Source organism: Scyliorhinus torazame, chromosome 10, assembly GCF_047496885.1.
Source record: "Scyliorhinus torazame isolate Kashiwa2021f chromosome 10, sScyTor2.1, whole genome shotgun sequence".
In the NCBI taxonomy this organism is placed as follows: Eukaryota; Metazoa; Chordata; class Chondrichthyes; order Carcharhiniformes; family Scyliorhinidae; genus Scyliorhinus; species Scyliorhinus torazame.
In genome coordinates, this window is record NC_092716.1 from 170,719,049 (window position 1) to 170,735,055 (window position 16,007).

The following is a 16,007-nucleotide window of genomic DNA, read 5'->3' on the forward strand; positions in this document are numbered from 1 at the left end:
GAGGATGAAAAAAGAAAGACTTGCATTTATTTCTCACCTTTCATGACTATAGACATCCCAAAATGCTTATAGCCAATTAAATACTTTTGTCATGTAGTTACTGTATAGCTAAATTACACACAGCAGGCTTTCACAATCAGCAATGTGATAAAGGCCAAATAACCTGTTATGTTATGATGTAGATGGAGGAATAAATATTGAGCAGGACAGCAAGAATAATTCCCCACCCCTTCTACAAAACACCATGGAATGTTTCATGTCCACTTGAGAGGTTAGATGGGACCTTGGTTTAAGGTCTCATCCCAAAAAAAAATATTAGTAAATGCTGCATATCCAGACAGATCCACACGTTTCTACATCTATGAACGTGGATCAGGATTCACAACAGTTTTGATGATTATGACACATAATCCAAAGATGTGCAGGTTAGGTGGATTGGCCATGATAAATTGCCCTTAGTGTCAAAAATTGCCCTTAGTGTTGGGTGGAGGTGGTGACCTTGGGTGGGGTGCTCTTTCCAGGAGCCGATGCGGACTCGGTGGGCTGGGTGGCCTCCTTCTGCACTGTAAATTCAATGATAATCTATGATTAATCTAGGACAAAGGTTCGGCACAACATCGTGGGCCGAAGGGCCTGTTCTGTGCTGTATTTTTCTATGTTCTATGTTCTAAGAGGACAAGGTCAGGGTTAACAACAATACAATGGCACTGTAGAGTAACTCCTTCATCAGGTGAGCTGCGCTCCGAAAGCTAGTGATTCCAAACAAATCTGTTGGACTTTAATCTGGTGTTGGAAGACTCCTTACTGTGCCCACCCCAGTCCAACGCCGGCATCTCCACATTATGACTAGAGTAAGAAATTGTCTAAAGGCATAAAGAGTGACAATTCACGAGGATAGGCAACATTGTTTATAGTGTGTTGTTATTATGTACCTCCTTACTTTAATCCAAAAGGGCATCCCGATTTCATGCAATAAAAATAGCAACTCCGCCCCCCTCCACAAAATCCCTGCACCCCACTATGGAACTCCCCCCACACCCAGAACTTCCCCCCCCTCTGCCCTGCCGTGTCCCCCCCCCCGCCCCCCCACATCCAGAACTTCCCCCCCCTCTGCCCTGCCGTGCCCCCCCACACCCAGAACTTCCCCCCCTCTGCCCTGCCGTGCCCCCCCCCAGAACTTCCCCCCTTCTGCCCTGCCGTGCCCCCCCCCCAGAACTTCCCCCCTTCTGCCCTGCCGTGCCCCCCCCCCCAGAACTTCCCCCCCTTCTGCCCTGCCATGCCCCCCCCCCCCCCCCCCCAGAACACCAAGGGGGCAGCACCAGGAGTCAGTTCCAGGGTACTGCCCTGGCATGATCATCTCCACCTCAGGGGCTGTATTCACCTGTGCGCCTCCAGCAGATTCTGCCCGCCAGGTGCATGTCATGGAGGACCTCCATAGAATTTACAGTGCAGAAGGAGGCCATTCAGCCCATCGAGTCTGCATTGGCTCTTGAAAAGAGCACCCTACCCAAGGTCAACACCTCCATCCTATCCCCATAACCCAGTAACCCCACCCAACACTAAGGGCAATTTTGGACACTAAGGGCAATTTATCATGGCCAATCCACCTAACCTGCACATCTTTGGACTGTGGAGGAAACCGGAGCACCCGGAGGAAACCCACGCACACATGGGGAGGATGTGCAGACTCAGCACAGACAGCGACCCAAGCCGGAATCGAACCTGGGACCCTGGAGCTGTGAAGCAATTGTGCTATCCACAATGCTACCGTGCTGACCTGTTGTGCTTTACATCAGCATGCCCTCACGCCAACATGAATGGACAACTTAACAGGGCTGGTGGGGGAACCTATCAGGTGTAAAGGCCTGATCATTATATTTAAATATATTCAAATAGGGATGTCAGTGGCGGGTTGGCAGGGGCAATCACAACAGGATATCCCGTCAGCGTTAAACCCATTTTGGGACACCTGCAGCATTGTCCGCCCCCAACACCGATCCTGCCCCTCGAAACTGGAGCGCAAAATTACTCCACTCCCGCCCCTCGAAAACAGGAGAGCAAAATTATTCCCCTCCCCCTCAACATGTTTGAAAGCAGCCAAATCATAGAGGACTTACAGAAAGTTTACACTGCAATGTTTCATGTATTCCTATATTTCAGATGGGAAAAGACTGCTGCAATGCTCAAAGCACGATCACACCCACGATGCACCCATCACGATGGTCAGGGGAGTTAAGATTTAATAACAGCTCATCTCACAATTGCATAATGATGCAGTTTGAAAAATGAGTTTCATCAATCTCAATCCAGCCATCTCAGGGGAAGGTAAAAATGGGTGCAGAATCACTTCCAGCATTACTTCTGTGTACCACCTGATGAGTCATATTTCATGTTCAAAATGTCCATGAAAAGGCGGCTCGATGGCGCAGTGGTTAGCACTGCTGCCTCATGGCGCCGAGTTCCTGGGTTTGATCCCGGGCCCCGGGTCACTGTCTGTGTGGAGTTTGCACATTCTCCCCGTGTCTGTGTGGCTCTCACCCCCACAACCCAAAGACATGCAGGGTAAGTGGATTGGCCACACTAAATTGCTTCTTAATTGGGATTTTAAAAAAAAATGTTCTTGAAAAGAACTGAAGACCTAAAAATGGTGTAGGATTAGCGAGTTCAAAATAAATCTTATAAGCTCTGTGACATTGTTACACAAAAGTACTGCCCAGGATGTTTACAAACTTTCAGAAAGGTAAGTAAAAATAAATTAGATCTGGTCATACCGTGGTCAGTAATGCAGGTAGCACGGTAGCATAGTGGTTAGCACTATGGCTTCACAGCGCCAGGGTCCCAGGTTCGATTCCCGGTTTGGGTCACTGTCTGTGCGGAGTCTGCACGTTCTCCCCATGGCTGCGTAGGTTTCCTCTGGGTGCTCCGGTTTCCACCCACAATTCCCGAAAGACGTGCCTTTAGGTAATTTGGACATTTTGAATTCTCCCTCCGTGTACCCAAACAGGCACTGGAATGTGGCGACTAGGGACTTTTCACAGTAACTTCATTAGAGTGTTAATGTAAGCCTACTTGTGACATTAAAGATTATTAAGAAAAATGTTTCCTCACAGAAATTGCAAGAATAGTGGGAAAAAAGGGCCGGATTTACCGACCACTCCTCCACAGGTTTTTCGGTGGCTGAGGGGTCCGTCAGTGGGTGCCGTTGTCAACAGGATTTCCCGGTGACAGCACCACTCATCGCTGGGAAACCCATGGTTTCTCCTTGTAGAATCCCTACAGTGCAGAAGGAGGCCATTCGGCCCATCGAGTCTGCACCGGCCCTTCGAACCAATGTCCTAGAGGGGTTGTTTGCTAACGCTGTTGGGGAGGGTTTAAACTAATATAGCAGGGGTATGGGAACCAATGCAGGAAGTCAGAGGGTAGTAAAGAGGGGATAGAAACAAAAGCTAGTAAGGAGAAATGTGGAAGGCAGAGATACAGATTGAACTGTGTGGTATGGCAGGGGTGTGAGAACCAGAGCAGTAGGTCAGCGGGAGAAATAACTGAGGGAGAGCTACAGACTAAGGCCAGTAAGATTAAGAGGAAGAGCAGGCAGGGAGTAGTTGGTCAACGCAGTGGGGCTGAAGTGCATTAGTTTCATGCGAGGAGTATTTCAGGTAAAGCAGATGAATTTAGAGCTTGGAATAGTACGTGAAATTATGATGTTGTTGCTATTACAGAAACCTGGTTGAAAGAGGGACAGGATTGGCAACTAAACAGTCCAGGATTTGGATGCTTCAGGCAGGAGGATGCAAAAGGGGTGGGGGAGTTGCATTATTGGTTAAGGAGAATTTCACAGCTGTGCTGAGGGAGGACACCTTGGCGGGTTCAGGCAGTGAGGCAATCTAACTAGAGCTCAGGAATAGGAAGGATGCTGACACAATGTTGGGGGTTTACTATAGACCTCCTAACAGCCAGCGGGAGATCGAGGAGCAGATATACACACAGATCTTGGAAAGATGCATAAACAATAGGGTTGTCGTGGTGGGTGATTTTAACTTTCCCTATATTGACTGGGGCACACTCAGTGTAAGACACATGAATGGAGCAAAATTTGTAAGGAGAGTCCAGGAGGGTTTCTTGAATCAATATGTAAATAACCCAACTTGGGAAGGGGCTATATTAGACCTGGTGCTGGGAAATTAGCCTGGCCAGGTTATCGTAGTTTCGGTATGAGATTATTTTGGGAACAGTGATCATAATTCTGTACGTTTTAAGCTGCTTATAGATAAGGACAAGAGTGGTCCTCAGGTGAAGGTGTTAGACTGGGGGAAAGCTAATTAAAACAGCATTAGGCAGGATCTGGAGAGTGTTGACTGGGCGAGACTATTTGAAGGAAAATAAACATCCGGCATGTGGGAGGCTTTCAAATGTCAGTTGATTAGAATTCAGGACCGGCATGTACCTGTTAGGACGAAAGATAAGGGTGGCAAATGTAGGGAAACCTGGATGGCGAGGGATATTATGAATCTTGTCACAAAGAAAAGGAAGCATTCGTAAGGTCTTATAAGGATTATGAAAGATGAAGCCCTTGAAGAATATAAAGCAAGTAGGAAAGAACTTAAGGTAGGAGTTAGGAAGGCTAAAAGGGGTCATGAAACATCATTGGCAAACAGGATTAAGAAAAATTGAAAGGCGTTTTATACATATGTAAAGAGCAAGAGGGTAGCCAGAGGAAATGGACGAGACACTAAATGAATACTTTGCCTCAGTATTCACCAAAGAGAAAGACTTGGGGCGGGATTCTCCAACCCCCCGCCGGGTCGGAGAATCCCCGGGGGGGCGGCAGGAATCCCGTCCCGACGTCGGCTGCAGTATTCTCTGGCGCTGTTTTTCGGGCAGGGGCGGGGTTCACGCGACGCCCATCGGGGGCCGTTGGCAGCGGCTCCCCCGGCAATTCTCCGGGCCCCAATGGGCCGAGCGGCCGTCCGTTTTTGGCCAGTCCCGCCGGCGTGGGTTACGTATGGTCCCACACGGCGGGACCTGGCAGGTAAGTCGGCTGGGGCGGTCCTCGGGGGTTGCGGGGGGGGGTCTGTGCCGTGGGGGCACTGCTTCCTTCTGCGCCGGCCCCTGTAGGGCTCCGCCATTGCCGGCGTGGAGAAGAGAACCCCCTGCACATGCACCATAACGCAGCAGCAGTCCCTTCAGCGCCGACTGGAGCGGCGCCAACCCCTCCGGTGTCCACATAGCCCCCAATACAGGTGAAAATTCCTCACCTTGGGGGCCCATTGACGCCGGAGTCATTGGAACCGGTTTTCCCGCCGGCGTGGGGACTTAGTCCCCGGAAAGGAGAATCCCGGCCTTGGTGGATGCGAAGTATAGGGTAGAATATGTAGATATTCTGAGTCATGTTGATATTAATAAAGAGGAGGTGTTGGGCATCTTAAAAAGCATTCAGTAGATAAGTCCCCAGGGCCTGATGGGATCTACCCCAGAATACTGCGGGAGGCAAAGGAGGAAATTGCTGGGACCTCGACAGTAATCTTTGTACCCTCATTGGCTACAGGTGAAGTTCCAGAGGATTGGAGAGTAGCCAACTTGTTCCATTGTTTAAGAAGGGCAGCAGGCCGTGTCTGTGTGGGTTACGCCGCCACAATCCAAAGATGTACAGGGTAGGTGGATTGGCCACGCTAAATTGCCTCTTAATTGGAAAAAATGAATTGGATACTCTAAATTTTTATTTTTTTTAAAGAGAGAACACGTGGCTGGCCTAGAAAAGGGGATGGTTAATCGGCAGGGGGCGGGGGAGGGGTGGGGGGGAGGGGGTGGGGGGAAGCCCCCTGATCCGGCTGATAACTTGGAATGTGAGAGGCCTGAACGGGCCGGTCAGGAGGGCCCGTGTGTTCGCGCACCTGAAGGGACTGAAGGCAGATGTGGTTATGCTCCAGGAGACGCATTTGAGGATGGCAGATCAGGTTAGGCTGAGAAAGGGGTGGGTAGGGCAGGTTTTCCACTTGGGGTTGGGCGCAAAGAATCGAGGGGTGGTGATTTTGGTGGGGAAGCGGGTGTCGTTTGAGGCGTTGAACATCGTGGCAGACAATGGAGGTAGGTATGTGATGGTGAGTGGTAAGCTGCAGGGGGTGCGGGTGGTATCAGTGAATGTGTATGCCCCGAATTGGGACAATGCCGGATTTATGCGGCGCATGTTGGGCCGGATTCCAGACCTGGAGGCAGGGAGCTTGATAATGGGGGGGTGACTTCAACACGGTACTGGATCCAGCATTGGACCACTCCAGGTCCAGGACGGGTAAGAGGCCGGCGGCGGCCAAGGTGCTGAGGGGGTTTATGGACCTGATGGGAGGAGTGGACCCATGGAGGTTTGTCAGGCCGGGGGCCAGGGAATTTTCTTTTTTTTCCCACGTCCATAAAGCCTACTCCCGGATAGACTTCTTCGTTATGAGCAGGGCACTAATCCCGAGGGTGGAGGACATGGGGTATTCGGCCATAGCCATCCCAGACCATGCCCCGCATTGGGTGGAGCTGGAGCTAGGGGAGGAGAGGGACCAGCGCCCGCTGTGGCGCCTGGATGTGGGCTTGCTGGCGGATGAGGAGGTGAGCGGGCGGATCCGGGGATGTATTGAAAGCTATCTAGAGGCTAACGATAATGGGGAGGTGCAGGTGGGGGTGGTCTGGGAGGCGCTGAAGGCGGTGATTAGGGGAGAGCTAATCTCCACTAGGGCCCACAAGGAGAAGAAGGAGAGGAGAGAGAAGGAGAGATTGGGAAGATTTTAAGGGTGGATAGGAGGTATGCAGAGGTCCCCGAGGAGGGACTACTCAAGGAGCGACGAAGCCTCCAGGCCGAGTTCGACCTGTTGACCACCAATAAGGCAGAGGTGCAGTGGAGGAAAACACAAGGGGCGGAGTATGAGTATGGGGGGAAGGCTAGCCGGATGTTGGCACACCAGCTTCGGAAGCGGGAGGCAGCGAGGGAGATTGGGGGAGTTAGGGACAAAGGGGAGAACATGGTGCGGAGTGCGGTGGGAATAAATGGGGTATTTAGAGACTTTTATGAGGGGCTGTATACGTCTGAGCCCCCGACAGAGGAGGGGGGTATTCGTTGATTTTTTGATCGGCTGAGATTCCCGAGGGTGGAGGAGGAGCAGGTGGCTGGGCCTGGGGCACCGGTAGGGCTGGAGGAGCTGACTAAGGGGCTGGGGAGTATGCAGGCGGGGAAGGCACCGGGGCCGGATGGGTTCCCGGTGGAATTTTAGCGGGAGTATATGGACCTGCTGGACCCTCTATTAGTGAGGACTTTCAATGAGGCGGGGGAGGGGGGGGCCCTACCCCCGACGATGTCCAGGGCGCTGATCTCGCTGATCTTGAAGCGGGACAAGGACCCATTACAGTGCGGGTCGTATAGGCCAATCTCTCTCCTCAACGTGGATGCGAAGCTGTTAACGAAGGTGTTGGCTACCAGAATTGAAGACTGTGTCCCGGGGGTGATTCACGAGGACCAGACGGGTTTTGTTAAGGGAAGGCTGCTGAATACCAATGTGCGGAGGCTCCTTAACGTAATCATGATGCCTGCAGTGGAGGGGGAAGCGGAGATAGTGGCGGCGATGGATGCGGAGAAGGCCTTCAATAGGGTGGAGTGGGGGTACCTTTGGGAAGTGTTGAGGAGGTTTGGGTTCGGGGAGGGGTTCATTAGTTGGGTTAGGCTACTTTACGAAGCCCTGGTGGCGGGTGTGGCCACGAATCGGAGGAGGTCGGAATACTTTCGGCTGTACCGGGGGACGAGGCAGGTGTGCGCCCTATCCTCCTTGCTATTTGCATTGGCAATTGAGCCTTTGGCTATGGCTCTAAGGGAGTCCAGGAACTGGAGGGGGCTGGTCCGGGGGGGGGAGGAACACAGGGTTTCATTGTATGCCGATGACCTGTTACCGTATGTGGCGGACCCAGTGGGGGGATGCCGGAGGTGATGCGGATCCTCAGGGAGTTTGGGGACTTTTCCGGGTATAAGCTCAACGTGGGGAAGAGTGAGCTCTTCGTGGTACACCCAGGGGACCAGGGAAGGGGGATAGACGAGCTTCCACTGAAGAGTGCGGAAAAGAGTTTTCTGTACTTAGGGATCCAGGTGGCCAGGAGCTGGAGGGCCCTGCACAAGCTCAACTTGACGAGGTTGGTGGAGCAGATGGAGGAGGAGTTTAAAAGGTAGGATATGCTGCCACTCTCCCTGGCGGGTAGGGTACAGTCGGTAAAGATGACGGTGCTCCCGAGGTTCCTTTTTACATTCCAGTGCCTCCCCATCCTGATCCCTAAGGCCTTTTTTAAGTGGGTCAGTAGGAGCACCATGGGATTTGTGTGTGCGAAAAAGACCCCGTGGGTGAGAAGTATGTTTCTGGAGCGGAGTAGGGACAGAGGAGGGTTAGTGTTACCTAATCTGTGTGGGTATTACTGGGCTGTCAATGTGGCGATGATACGCAAGTGGGTAATGGAGGGGGAGGGGACGGCGTGGAAGAGGCTGGAGATGGCGTCCTGAGTGGGCACGAGTCTGGGAGCGCTGGTGACAGCGTCGCTGCCGCTCCCGCCGACAAGGTACACCACGAGTCCGGTGGTGGCGGCGACTTTGAAAATCTGGGGGCAGTGTGAGACGCCACAGGGGTGAGGTAGAGGCTTTGGTTTGGTCCCCGATCCGGGAGAACCATCAGTTCGTCCCGGGGAGAATGGATGGAGGGTTCCTGAGCTGGCACAGGGCAGGAATAAGAAGGATGGGGGACCTGTTTTTAGATGGGACGTTTGCGAATCTTGGGGCGCTGGAGGAAAAATTCAGGCTTCCCCCCGGAAATGCCTTCAGGTACATGCAGGTAAGGGCGTTTGTAAGACGGCAGGTGAGGGAGTTCCCGCTGCTTCTAGCACTCAGGATCCAGGGTAGGGTGTTCTCGGGGGTGTGGGTTGGAGAAGGCAAGGTCTCGGCGATCTACCAGGAGATGCAGGAGGAGGAGGAGACCCTGGTGGACGAGCTAAAGGGTAAATGGGAGGAGGAGCTTGGGGAGGAGATAGACGAGGGTGTGTGGGCGTGCTGGGTAGGGTTAATTCTTCCTCCTCTTGCGCCAGGCTTAGCCTGATACAATTTAAGGTTCTTCACAGAGCACATATGACAGGTGCGAGGCTGAGCAGGTTCTTTGGGGCGGAAGACAGGTGTGGGAGGTGCTTGGGGAGCCCGGCAAATCACACCCACATGTTCTGGGCGTGCCCGGCATTGGATGGGTTCTGGAGGGATATTGCAAGGACGATGTCTAAGGTGGTGAACACCCAGGTTAAGCCGAGCTAGGGGTTAGCACTATTTGGGGTATCGGACGAGCCGGGAGTGCAGGAGGCGAAAGAGGCCCGTATTCTGGCCTTTGCGTCCCTGGTAGCCCGGCGGAGGATTCTGCTACAGTGGAAGGATGCGAGGCCCCCGAGCGTGGAAGCCTGGATCAGCGACATGGCAGGGTTCATTAAATTGGAGAGGGTAAAATTTGCCTTGAGAGGGTCTGTGCAAGGGTTCTTCAGGCAGTGGCAACCATTCCTAGACTTTCTAGCGGAGCGTTAGGAGGTTGTCAGCAGTAGCAGCAACCCGGGTGGGGGGGGGCGGGGGTGTACTTTGTGTTTTCTACTGTGTTTATTACTGCTTAATGGGGGGTTTGTATATTGGGGGAATTCGTGAGGTAGTTGTAAGATGTTTATTTATGTGTTCTTTGTTTTTCTTTTTTCTGTAAGCGGGGTGGGTTGTTGAAAATATGTAAAAATTTTAATAAAAATATTTCTTAAAAAAAAGAGGAAAAAAAAAGGGCAGCAGGAATAATCCAGGAAATTCTAGGCCAGTGAGCCTTACGTTAGTGGTAGGGAAATTACTGGAAATGATTCTTGGAGATAGGATTTACTCACATTTGGAAACAGATGGACTTATTAGTGATGGACAGCATGGCTTTGTGCAGGGGAGGTTGTGCCTCACTAACCTGATCGAGTTTTTCAAGGAAGTGACAAAGATGATTGATGAGATGGATGTTATATACATGGACCTCAGTAAAGCATTTGACAAGGTACCTCATGGTAGACTGGTACAAGAGGTGAAGTCATATAAGATCAGAGGAGAGCTGGCAAGTTGGATATAGAACTGGCTTGGGCACAGAGGGCACGAGGGTAGCAGTAGAAGGGTGCTTTTGTGAATGGAAGGCTGTGACTAGCGGCGTTCCACAGGGATCAGTTCTGGGGATTTTGTTGTTTGTGGTGCATATAAATGATTTGGAAGAAAATGTAGCTGGGCTGATTAGTAAGTTCGCAGACGACACAAAAATTGGTGGAGTTGCGGATAGTGAAGAGGATGCAGCAGGATATAAACTGGTTGGAGTCTTGGGCAGAGAAATGGCAGATTGAGTTTAATCCGGACAAGTGTGAGGTGATGCACTTTGGAACGTCCAATGCATGTAGGAAATATACAATAAATGGTAGAACTCTTGTGAATACTGACAGGCAGAGAGATCTGGGCGTGCATGTCCACCGATCACTGAAAGTGGCATCGCATGTGGATAAGGTGGTCAAGAAGACATACGGCATGCTGGCCTTCATCAGTTGGGGCATTAAATACAAAAATTGGCAAATCATGTTGCTGCTGTACAGGACCTTCGTTAGGCCTCATTTGGAGTATTGAATACAAATCTGGTCGCCACACTACCAGAACGTTGTGGATGCTTTCAAGAGGGTACAAAAGCGGTTTACTAGGATGTTGCCTGGTATTGAGGGCATTAGCTATGAGGAGAGGTTAGATAAACTCAGTCTGTTATCACTGGAACGGCAGAGGTTGAGAGGCGACCCGATAGAGATTTACAAGATTATGAGTGGCATGGACAGAGTGGATAGTCAGATGCTGTTTCCTAGGGTAGGAGAGTCAAGTACTAGGGGACATAGGTTTAAGCTGTATGGGGAAAAGGTTAGAACAGATGTGAGAGGCAAGTTTTTTTTACACAGAGGGTGGTTGCTGTACCCTCAATAACGACGCTTAGAGAGTAAACGGTAAAGATGGCGTTAATAAGCTAAGAACTAGCCTGGTGCCGAGACGGGTGCTAACAGAGGTGCCGCCCACAAGGCGGCCCCTTATATACGGTTCCCAGATGGGCGGAGCTGGAGGCGGAGTCCCCCAGGGTTCCAAGCCCGGTCTTAAAGGGGACATCACCTTACATGATGACAAGGGTATAGTATTACAGTAACCGTTCATCACATTCACCCCCTGTTTAAAAAAATTCCGGCGGGGATGAAGTGCCATCATAAGTCCATTCGTCTCGGTGGTCTGATCGTCCTAACCGTCCTCCTCGGCTCGGGCGGTGGCGCGGCGGACACGGATGTCCTAGTTGAGGGTACATCCGGGAGCCCGGTGGTCAGAGCCTTTGTCCGGGTCGGGGTAGGGGAACGGGGTGCAGGGAGAATAGGTGGGGATGGGGGTAGCGGTGCAGGCGCCAGCGGGGTGTGTAGAGGAGGGGCACGCGCGGTAGGTGCCCACCAACGGGGAGTGGGGCCGGGAGGGGGGTGTTGTAGAGGGTGCCGGGTTCTGCAGGGGAGTGGCGCGGGAAGGGGCGTCTGTAGTGGGGGAACCAGCTGGTGCCAGATCCCGGAGGGAAACCGTATCTTGCCTGCCGTCGGGGTACTCGACGTAGGCGTAACTGGGGTTGGCGTGTAGTAATCGGACCTTCTCGACCAGGGGTTCCGTTTTATGGCTCCTCATGTGCCTCCGGAGAAGAACAGGTCCCGGAGCCGTCAGCCAAGGTGGAAGCGAGACCCCGGAGGTGGACTTCCTGGGGAAGACAAACAATCGGTTGTGAGGGGTCTCATTCGTGGTCGTGCAGAGGAGCGACCTAATGGAGTGTAGGGCATCGGGTAGGACGTCCTGCCAGCGGGTAGTTGGGAGACTTCTCGACCGTAGGGCCAGAAGGACAGCCTTCCACACTGTCGCGTTCTCCCTCTCCACCTGTCCCTTTCCCCGCGGGTTATAAATCGTCGTTCTGCTCGAGGCGATGCCTTTGATGAGCAGATACTGACGCAGTTCATCGCTCATGAACGATGTACCCCGGTCGCTGTGGATATAAGCGGGGAAACCGAACAGGGTGAAGATGCTGTGCAGTGCCTTTATCATGGTAGCAGAGGTCATGTCGGAGCAGGGAATGGCGAATGGGAAGCGGGAGAACTCATCGATAACAGTGAGGAAATAGGCATTGCGATTGGTGGACGGGAGGGGCCCCTTGAAATCCACGCTCAGTCGCTCAAAGGGCCCCGAGGCCTTCACGAGCCGAACCTTGTCTGGCCGATAGAAGTGCGGTTTGCACTCCGCACAGATCTGGCAGGCCCTGGTCATGGCCTTGACCTCCTTGGTTGAGTAAGGTAGGTTGCGGGACTTGATAAAGTGGACGAGCCGGGTAACCCCCGGGTGGCAGAGGTCATTGTGGATGGCTTGTAGGCAGTCCTCCTGCGCTTTGGCGCACGTGCCGCGGGATACCGTACGTGTAGGTGGAGAGTTCGATCCTCCACCTCAAAATTTTATCGTTTTTTATTTTGCCCCGTTGCGTGTTATTGAACATTTGGGCGACCGACCGTTGGTCGGTGACGAGAGTGAACCTCCTACCGGCTAGGTAGTGTCTCCAGTGCCGTACAGCCTCCACAATGGCTTGCGCCTCTTCGCGACTGCAGAGTGTCGAACCTCGGAGGCGGTGAGGATCTTCGAGAAGAACGCTACTGGTCTGCCTGCCTGGTTGAGGGTAGCAGCTAGGGCGATGTCTGACGCATCGCTCTCTACCTGGAAGGGGATAGTTTCGTCCACCGCGTGCATAGCAGCCTTGGTGATATCGGCCTTGATGCGGTTGAAGGCCAATCAAGCCTCAGCCGAGGGGGGAAACATGGTGGTCTTTATGAATGGGAGGGCTTTGTCCGCATATTTGGGGACCCACTGGGCGTAGTAGGAGAAGAGCCGCAAGCACCGTTTGAGGGCCTTGAGGCTACGGGGAAGGGGGAGTTCCTTCAGGGGGCGCGTGCGGTCAGGGTCGGGACCTAGGACCCCGTTTTCCACGACATAGCCGAGGATGGCTAGCCGGGTTGTGTGGAAATCGCATTTTTCTTCATTATAGGTCAGGTTAAGGGCTCGGGCGGTCTGGAGGAACATTTCGAGGTTTGCGTCATGGTCCTGCTGGTCATGGCCGCAGATGGTGACATTGTCCAAGTACGGGTATGTAGCCCGCAAACCATACTGGTCCACCATTTGGTCCATCGCCCTTTGAAAGACGGAGACCCCATTTGTGACGCCGAAGGGGACCCTGAGGAAGTGGAAGAGACGGCCGGATGCTTCGAAGGCAGTATAGGGGCAGTCTTTTGGTCGGATGGGGAGCTGGTGGTAGGCGGATTTGAGGCCGACCGTGGAAAATACTTGGTATTGGGCGATCCGATTGACCATTTCTGCTTTGCGAGGAAGGGGATACGCATCAAGCTGCGTGAAACTGTTTATGGTCTGGCTATAATCCACGTCCATCCATTTCTTATCCCCGGACCGGACTACCACCACTTGTGCTCTCCAAGGGCTGTTGCTAGCCTCGATGACCCCCTCTCCCATTAAACGCTGGACCTCTGATTTGATAAAAGTCATGTCTTGGGCATTGTACCGCCGGCTCCTGGTGGCGACGGGCTTACAGTCGAGAGTGAGGTTCGCGAATAGCGAGGGGGGTGCGACTTTCAGTGTTGCAAGGTTGCATACCGTGAGGGGGGGGCAAGGGTCCGCCGAACTTCAGTGTCAGGCTTCAGTGGCTGCACTGGAAATCCAGTCCGAGCAGCACGGGGGGCGCAGAGGTGGGGGAGGATATAAAATTTGAAACGGGTGTGTTTGGCGCCCTGGATCGAGAGACCCGCGATACAGTACCCCTTGATTTGTACCGAATGGGACTATGGTTTGGGACGCGGGATGGGTGCGCAAGGAGCAGCGCCTTACCATTTCTGGATGAATAAAGCTCTCCGTGCTCCTGGAGTCGAAGAGGCATGCAGTGTCGCGCCCGTTGACTTGGACCTTCATCATCGAGTTTTGCAGATGTTTTGGCCGAGTTTGGTCGAGGGTGATTGCTCCCACTCGCGGGTAGTCCGAGTCCTCAGCCGAGTCGGACTCGTAAAATGGCCACTGTCGTCGGTTGCACGTGTCGCGTCGAGAAGATGGTCGCCGACAAGATGGCCGCCCCCATGATTCGCACGAGGCGGATGACGCGTCAGAAGGGGGCGTGTCGGGTTGGTGCACAGCCGCATTGCGAGGCCTGCGGACCTGAGAGCCTGATTTTCGGGCCGGCTGTTCTTTGTTTTTCTGGCCCCTGGGCCTGGCCAGGTAGACCCTCGCAAAATGCCCCTTCTTCCCGCAGTCGCTGCAGATCGCGGAGCGGGCTGGGCAGCGTGGGCGTGGATGTTGGCCCGCAGAAGTAGCACAGAGTGCCCCCATGATGAGCGGGTCGCCACACGGTGCAGGCCCGTAACGTGGCTGAGTCTGAGGATGTCCGAGGGGGGCTCGCAGAGTCCGCGAAGTACGTACCCAAATTATGTCGGGCCACCTCCAGCGAGGAGGCGAGCGTTAGCATGTCCTGGAGGTCTTTTGCCCCGTTTTCGAGTAGCCGCTGCCGGATGTCAGTCGAGCGGATGCTGGACACGGACGCGTCTCTGATGTGCAGGTTCATATGGGTTTCCCCTGTCACATCCAGATGGTCACAATCCCTGGCAAGCGCGGTGAGTTTTTCAAGGAATTCGTCTAGCGATTCCCCCGAGCACTGCCGGCAGGTAGAGAGCAGATGCCTGGCGTGTACCTCGTTGATGGGTTTGATGAACCGCTTGCGGAGTAACTCGACCGCCTCTTCATAAGTAGTCGCCTTTTCAAGCGTGGCAGAGATTCTGTGACTCACCCGGGCGTGGAGTAGGCGCAGCTTGCGTGGCCCCAGGATGGGGGTCTCTGAGGAATCCCGATAGGCCTCGAAACATCGGAGCCAGTATTAAAAAATTTGTTTTGCCTCCGGTGTCCGTGCTTCCAGGTTGAGCTTCTCTGGTTTTAGGCCTGCGTCCATCCTGATGTAGTTTAGCTTATTAAATTATTGTACCCTTAATAGCGACGCTTAGAGAGTAAATGGTAAAGAAGGCTTTAATAAGCTAAGAACTAGCCTGGTGCCAAGACGGGTGCTAACAGAGGTGCCGCCCACATACGGCTCCCAGATGGGCGGAGCCAGAGGCGGAGTCCCCCAGGGTTCCCAGCCCGGTCTTAAAGGGGACATCACCTTACATGATGACAAGGGTACAGTATTACAGTAACCGTTCATCACAGTGGTAAATATATGGAACGTGCCACCTAGGGAGGTGGTGGGAGCAGGTACGATAACGGCATTTAAGGGACATTGAGACAAATATATGAATAGGGTGGGAATGGAAGGATACGGACCCCGTAAGTGCAGACAGTTTTCGTTTAGGCAGGTACCATTGTCGGCGCAGGCTTGGAGGGCCGAAGGGCCTGTTCGTGTGCTGTATTGTTCTTTGAATGAACACTCTACCCATTTACACTCCCCCGTCCATCCCACCCTAACCCTGTAACCTAACCTGCATATCCCTGGACATTAAGGGGCAATTTATCATAGTCAATCCACCTAAGCCGCACATCTTTGGACTGTGGGAGGAAATCGGAGCACCCGGAGGAAACCCACAGACACGGGGAGAACATACAAACTCCACATAGACAGTGACCCAAAGACAGTGACCCAAGGCCATAATTGAACCCGGGTCCCTGGCACTGTGAGGCAGCAGTGCTAACCACTGTGCCATCATGCCACCTCCTAAGGCCTATAATTATCATCGATATTAGCAAGTCGTAACATGGCAATTCACCATCAGAGACTGCTTCTCCTTCTCAGGTGTAGTGTGCTGCAGCTTCCTGAAACACACATCAATTCGGATTCAAAGACTTAGGAACATAGGAACAGGGTAGGCCATTAAGCCCG

At 53.0% G+C, this 16,007-nt stretch overlaps 1 protein-coding gene across 3 annotated transcripts in view; it reads right to left on the reverse strand.

Annotated features, from left to right (window-relative positions):
• Positions 1 to 16,007, reverse strand: part of LOC140431033 (von Willebrand factor C and EGF domain-containing protein-like) — a 633,994-nt gene that overhangs the window by 198,845 nt on the left and 419,142 nt on the right. The gene's annotated exons all lie outside the window — the stretch shown is intronic.